Source organism: Xenopus laevis, chromosome 4S (assembly GCF_017654675.1).
Source record: "Xenopus laevis strain J_2021 chromosome 4S, Xenopus_laevis_v10.1, whole genome shotgun sequence".
NCBI classification, from domain to species: domain Eukaryota; kingdom Metazoa; phylum Chordata; class Amphibia; order Anura; family Pipidae; genus Xenopus; species Xenopus laevis.
This window is the reverse complement of record NC_054378.1, coordinates 58,622,754-58,629,716: the sequence shown is the minus strand read 5'-3', so window position 1 is coordinate 58,629,716 and position 6,963 is coordinate 58,622,754. Positions and strand designations below refer to the sequence as shown.

Genomic DNA, 6,963 nt, shown 5'->3' with positions numbered 1-6,963 from the left:
AGGTTTTGCAGAACACAGAAATAATATATTGTTTAATGTAATTTGTAATATTTCTTCTACTTCTTAATTTTGAATATTTGTAATAACGTGGATTGAAATAAATGAGAACTACACCCAAATAGAAAAAGAAAAGAACATTTTAAGCAACTCACAATTTAAAAATTGTTTCAAAACGTAACAGTTATTGAAAGTAGCACTGCTTGTCTGGTTACATGTGCCACTGAAACATATAGCAGTAGTCAGGTCTCATTGAACCAAGGCTCCAGTTCCCACAATGCTTGAGATTATAGGTTTAGGTATAGGTAGATTATAGGTACATGTTAAAAATTACCTTTGGGTAAGTATAGGTATAGGTACCTGTTAACAATGTCTGTTGTAAGTTTTAGCTATAGGTACAGTATGCATACATACCTAAACAAGCCATAAATATTATACATAATAAGAGAGGAGTGGGAATTAAACTGGGCAGTTCTCATAGTATACATACACTGTGAGCAAAACTGGGACAAAACAGCAGAGTTCATTTTCATTATGCTTTGCATACCATAGCTTGTAATATAAGCACTATGATTTAGTCAAAGCGAGACCATATGGCGTGCATGATTAAGACCCAGGGGGGGGTTTCTCTGCTAAAGCTGATTTAGAACCAATACTGCTTCCACGTCCTGCTATTAAATCTACTTTAGTGCAATCTATTCTTTTTAAAGGGACAATATAGCCCTTTTTCAATATTAGTTCAATGAAAAGGGCTTGTGCTGAATACACATACTTCTTAATTAAAACAATAAGCAAAAAGTATGTTTTTTTCTTGCACTAAATAGGGCAACATCTAAAATGAAAACTAAAGTCACCCTCTACTTCCTGTTTCCTGTGAGCACAATCAATATATATCAGTGGTCCACTGCCTCTGTAAGATATGAAGTATAAATACACCCCCTTCCCACAGTCACAGCCTATCAGGCTGAGTGGTAAAGAGAAGTTCATTATACATAGGCTTTTCCGTAGACTGCTGATTTATTTTGCTTGTGCTTGCACAATCTATTTGCAGTTTCAAACTGCTTTCACTTACACATGCACACATATAACTACTCCTATTTTTATAATGAAACATGATTTTATATGGATCAGTACCCATACAATTCTCAAAGACACTAAGGGGCACATTTACTTAGGGTCGAATATCGAGGGTTAATTAACCCTCGATATTCAACTGTCAAAGTAAAATCCTTCGACTTTGAATATCGAAGTCGAAGGATTTACCGATATTCGTTCGTTCGTACGATTCGAAGGATTTAAATCCATCGATTGAACGATTTTCCTTTGATCAGAAATTTGTTAGAAAACCTATGGGGACCTTCCCCATAGGCTAACATTGATGCTCGGTAGGTTTTAGGTGGCGAAGTAGGTGGTCGAAGTTTTTTTAAAGAGACAGTACTTCGACTATCGAATGGTCGAATAGTCAAACGATTTTTAGCTCGAAACGTTCGTTTCGAAGTCGTAGTCGAAGGTCGAAGTAGCCAATTCGATGGTCGAAGTAGCCAAAAAAAAACATTCGAAATTCGGAGTATTTTTTATTCTATTCCTTCACTCGAGCTAAGTAAACGTGCCCCTAAATATCTTCTCCATACTTGTGAAATTGAAACTTCAGCTTCCTGTGTCCTCTTAGAAATACTGGTAAATGCAACATTTTGAATACAAATTTGTTTAATTTCACAATAACACAAAAATGAATAAAATTAATGTTGCTATATGAGTACTGATTTACAGTTGCATTAGCCCAGCTTTTGCATGGTAACCCTGGGATCATGATCATGCTGCCTCCATTTTTATTTTTCAGACTTGGCTATATTAAAACAGTCGGGATAGGGCTCTACAGGTTACTTTGCAGAAGGGTTCGATCACTGTATCAAATGAGCTAAAAATTATTTCTTTGTTGCTCTATGGGAAAAGGCACATGAGCAAGTGTCTACCAATGCACTTATTCTTAAACACTTCTTACAATGTTTCTCTAGCAAAGTTCAATTGCCATTGAGAAACAAAAGATGTTCTTTTGACAATAGCATCCTGACAACATATTTCAGATTCCATATTTCTGATTTAAGCCTGGTATATAGCATCCAGCAACACACACAGGAGAATAAAATGGAACAATAAGTAAAAAACCAAACTAGCAAGAGCATGTAGTCTACAGAAGTGCTGGAGATTTTACCCACACCTAGGAAATAACAAATTAAATATTTAGAAATGACCTCTCTCTCTCTACCAAATAAAACAAACTTTTGCGGGCCAAGTCCTGCTAATAGAATCACCATTACATTACAATGATTTAAAGGGGACCTGTCACAAAATGTAAACCCTACAATTGCACTGTATTTAAATAATGTATTACAGTGTAACCTCCTGACTTGCCTGACTGTGCTGTGTACACTTTTTCTGCAGTTTTCTCTCCCTCCTCTGCCTTCTTCCTGCTTGGCTGCATCAGAGGGGAGGAGGCGTTTCAGAAGAATGAGCAGCTCAAGGCACTGTACTATATAGAGTGGAGAAATAGTGTTAAAAAAGAAGCCTGAACTACACTGATTGATGGTGTACCTAGTAGATATAAGCCAGTGACTAGCTTTATAAGTCATTTTTCTAGTGCAAGAAGCCTTCATTCCATTTTCCGGCAAAACAACTTGAATGGTGACATTCTAGAGCAGAATCACAATAATTTTTGGCACTCTTGAAAAGGCAATTTAGCTATCAGTCGAAAAATTAGCTTATCCCTCCTATCAGCTATTATATGAGTTTTGTATTCTTAGCCATACATTGATCGTATTTGTGACAGTTCCCCTTTAACCCACTTTCATTAGAATGCCCACCACAATTGACTACTTTCTATCTGAAATATCAAATATAAAAAGGAGTTAAACATTTTAAAATGAAACAGATGTCAGACTGTACTTAAAATGAAAAAAGAGAAACTGATAAAGGCACAGATGGGTGGATACAAGATATATTAGATAAATGATAGATGTGAGAAGCGGAAGAATAAAGCAGTCTCCTTGTTCCTGGTTCCGACAACTCAGCCCCCACCACAGTAAATGATGCTGAATCATTGTCATCCTCCCTGTCCTATTGATGACAAGAGCTTCACATCAGCTTGGCACTGCCCAGCATTTCTCATTACAAAAGAGGAAGCAGGCAGGCTCGTGGGCACATTGTGACACTAGCAATTAGATCATGCCAGAACATAGGCAACCCCACAAACGGCTTCCCCATCCCACACCTTCCCTAAGTAACACTCACCGACTAAGGTCCAGGACAGTAGCGCTGCTTTTCTTCTACACTGGCATCATTCTGGGCCACCAAGGCTATGTCACGTGAGGTTGCACAGAGACCCAGGGTTTGCCGCTTGCCTCCAGCACCCGAGTCCTGCAGCTCATCCTTGTGTTCCTGGGCAGCGGAGATTACTGCATAGCTGGACTAAACCAATACAAGAGAGAGAGGGGTCCGTCTCCCCTACTAATGTCACTTCGGTCTTAACCTGGCAAATGAATCCCTTACAATTTGATGCTGGTTGTTTCCCCGTGTTATATACTGTTCTGTGATGTTTATACAAACAATATTTTAAAAGAAAGACAAATTATGGTTTACTACACTGTTCCTCCCCGCACATGGACACAAATGGTTTTGGCTTTGAGGCAATGCTATCACTGCTGGAACGCAAACAAAGAGGCTGCAGTGAATCAGATGGAGGCATATGATACCTATTGTTCTCAGGCCTGGGGCCAGTCCTGACTGGGGAGGGGGGGCTGAGTGTATGGCAAGGCATGCCCCCTCCCTCCTCTAGCCGTGGGGGGACAGGTGTGAAGGGATGGGGTTAAAGGGGGTTAAAAGGTGCAGTCAGGGCAAGACTAGGCAGATAACATTTTGTCTTTTGTACTTTCAGGTAGTGACTGCGGGATGGAGCTAAAACAGCCTAGAAGGACAGCAGGTCACCCAAAGAGATTCAGGGATGAATCAACATCCCCAGCAGCGCTACAGAGGATGAAGCGGCATGCAGCATGTTCCAAGCCCTGGTCTCAAGCCTGCTCACTGGACCCGCTACTTCCAGCGTCCCCATGCAGCCAGCCAAGATGTCGAGCCACCCACCAGCTCAGTCACCCGACCTTTCCCACCTTCGGATAGCAGATCCCTAACCCCAGCCCAGCGTTCCTAGTCACGAAGGCAGCCACATGCAGTAGGAGAGAACACTTTTGGATCCAGACACCATTTTTGAATGGCCAAACCCTCGCGGGATCCAAGATGGTGGCCTAGACATTAACTGGAGAGGACACCGCCGCAAGGCTTCTCGAAGCTTTACTTAAGGAAGGGGCTCGCCTGCTTGCCGGCCCAACTACAGCCCAGAACAAAGGGAAAGGAGGCATGGCGGCAGGATTAGGAGGCACTCGGGCAGCAGACATCACTCCAGGCACTGCTCTGAATCATTTGGCAGCACAGGCTTCGCAGTGGGATCACGGGAGCCCCCCCCCCATGGGCATCAGTACGGTGAGTACAAGAGGCCCAGAGACAGGGGTGGGCAGAGACCGCTATTCACCTGGCCACAGGGGATGCAGAAGGGGAGGAGCAAGGGAAAGCCCACCCCCACACCACTACAGGGCTAGTGCCAGCATCCCCCACCAGTATGCACTGTACACATGACTGCTCCCAAACACCTGCCAAGGCCAGGGCCGGTATTACAAATTTACCGGCAATGCTTTAAAAAAAAGCCCCTGGCCTGCCCCCAATTCGCACAGAACTTACCTTTTTTCCAGCGCTGTGGACATCGCTGTGATGTTGCCCCGCCCCTTTTGTGGTACAGCGCATCGCTCCGCCCTTTTTTGCATCATGGACCGCCCCTTTTGGTGCCCGCCTCCCACTATTTTTCAGTAAAGGTGGCAACCGTACCCAGAAGCCCAAGACCACGCAGCCCGAGCGTATCCCCCAGGCAGCATAGGGTCCCCAGCAGCCTCTTTAGCAGGCCCTATAGCAGAGCCAGGGGCAGGAGAAGGTCACCAGAGTGAGTTAGGCAAGATAGGGTCAACGGCCCTCCAGTATGCTTATCTTATTGCAGGTGAAGGAGAAAGCAAGACAAAGGGAGGAATGGAATCAACAGCACAGGCCAAGTGTAAACAGAGATTGCAGAACTACATCAGCAGGATCAGATGTGGACAGAGATCAGAGAGAGCACAGAGGAGCCAGTTCATCAGGGCAAATGGGATTACCTGATTAACAAGGCAACAATGGCATCATAGCCAGTCACAGCAGAAGCAGAGAGAGGAGTCAGCAGCTGAGATGCATGGTCAAAAGGAGGCAGGGAATACATCAAAGGGTGAGTACATGAAAACATTTTTTAGATTCCGATACAAAGTCACCTCAGTCAGATAGTGAAGAGGAGGGGTATGATACATACAAATCGCTTAAAGGACCAGTACCATCAACATTTTTTTAAAAAAATTTGTTACTATACAAAGAAAAAAAAACACCAACAGAAATTCAATTTTAAAATAGCAAAGCCTTTATTAAGAAATAACTTACAGAAAGTCCACTTCCTGTCCTCTTCAGAAACTGCAAAAAGGCGACCATCCATCCTGGAGCAATCGATTTCTCCTCCCTGGCATTTCTAGTAACAGCATGCGGCTTCTTCTCCTCCTTGATTCGGGGCCCAGCAGATTCTCGATGAAGAAAGAAAACACCCTGGCTGTGGTGGTGTGCTGGCTTCCGTCGGTTCGCTGTGTCACCTTCTTTGTAAGGAAGGGTCGCTGTTGTGCAGGAGCATGGCTGTCTGCTCAGGGGTAAAACTGGGGAGGATGATAGGGCCTTTTAAAGAACCCCCCATTGAAGGTTTGATTATATCCCCATTAGGCGTGGTTCTAAGAAAGATACAGGTAAATTCAGGCTGATACAGCAATTATCATACCCAGAAGGTAATTCAGTAAATGATGTATAGTATCTGTCATTTGACCAGGCCCTGGATGTAGTGAAAGCCAAAGAGTTAAATGCCAAAATGGCTAAACTGGACATAGAGTCGGCTTTCCGGCTCCTCCCTTTAAACCCAGAAAGTTTTAAATACAGTTTTTTTCCAAGGAGATTATTTTGTGGACAGGTGCCTTCCTATGTGTTGTGCAGTTTCATGTGCCTTCTTTGAGTGTTTCAGTTCGTTTATACATTGGTGTTTGGAGAGAAAGTCAGGGCAAAGGGACATAGCCCATTACGTGCAGGCCCGGATTTGTGGAAAGGCCCCCTAGGCCCGGGCCTAGGGTGGCAGGATTTTAGGGGGGCGGCATGCTGCCTAACCACACCCACATTGGTTCAAAAACACAGGTGATGCACAGTAGATACAATCTCCATGAAAATTTGCACGAATAAAGGGGAGGGGACAGGGGCGACGAACGGAAGTGGGCCTAGGGGCGCCTGCAATGTAAATCCGGCCCTGATTACGTGGATGGATCAACAGTCTGCAAGAAATTGCTGAATGAACTAGAGGCACTGCTAGGGAATATGGGAGTACCCATTGCTAAAGAGAAAACGGTAGAGCCTTGTACAAAACTGACTTTTCTAGGTATAGAAATCGACTCCAGGTTGGGTGTTTGCAGCATTGTCTGGTACAGTCATTACTTTGCTTAGAAGGCTAGTATTGAGATGTATAGAGAACAATATCAATTTCCCGGCCACACATATACTGGGAGTAAAAAATATACCTGCTGATACATTGTCAAGATTTGACTTTACACGCTTTTTCTCTGGGGCTTCCTGCACACACTGAAGCAGGGAGACCCATTCCCAGCGCAACTGTGGCAGTTGGGGACCCAAAGGAACTGCAGCTCCTAAGGAATTCATTGGCCATAAAAACGTGGCAAGTATACCACAGGCATTTAGGATAGGTGAGCTGGTACCCCCATCAGAAAGCAAGAAATCAGCAGGGTTGCAGCTGGGAGATGTAAG

General features: G+C 43.8%; 1 protein-coding gene and 1 long non-coding RNA gene across 4 annotated transcripts in view; one reads left to right on the top strand and one right to left on the bottom strand.

Annotated features, from left to right (window-relative positions):
• The window catches only part of ttll7.S (tubulin tyrosine ligase like 7 S homeolog), a 148,604-nt gene extending 144,752 nt beyond the window's left edge, over positions 1-3,852 (bottom strand). For 2 of the 3 annotated variants that reach the window (XM_041561283.1, XM_018260702.2), the window contains exon 1: positions 3,286-3,852. The gene's annotated coding sequence lies outside the window, so the exon portion shown is untranslated. The remainder of the gene's footprint in view (positions 1-3,285) is intronic. The other variant, XM_018260701.2, reaches the window with a different exon arrangement.
• LOC121393293 lies at positions 3,757-6,310 on the top strand. The gene is made up of 3 exons (XR_005960954.1): positions 3,757-3,843; positions 3,929-5,350; positions 5,584-6,310. It is a non-coding gene; the product is annotated as an uncharacterized LOC121393293 (long non-coding RNA).
• Positions 6,311-6,963: the final 653 nt, after the last annotated feature.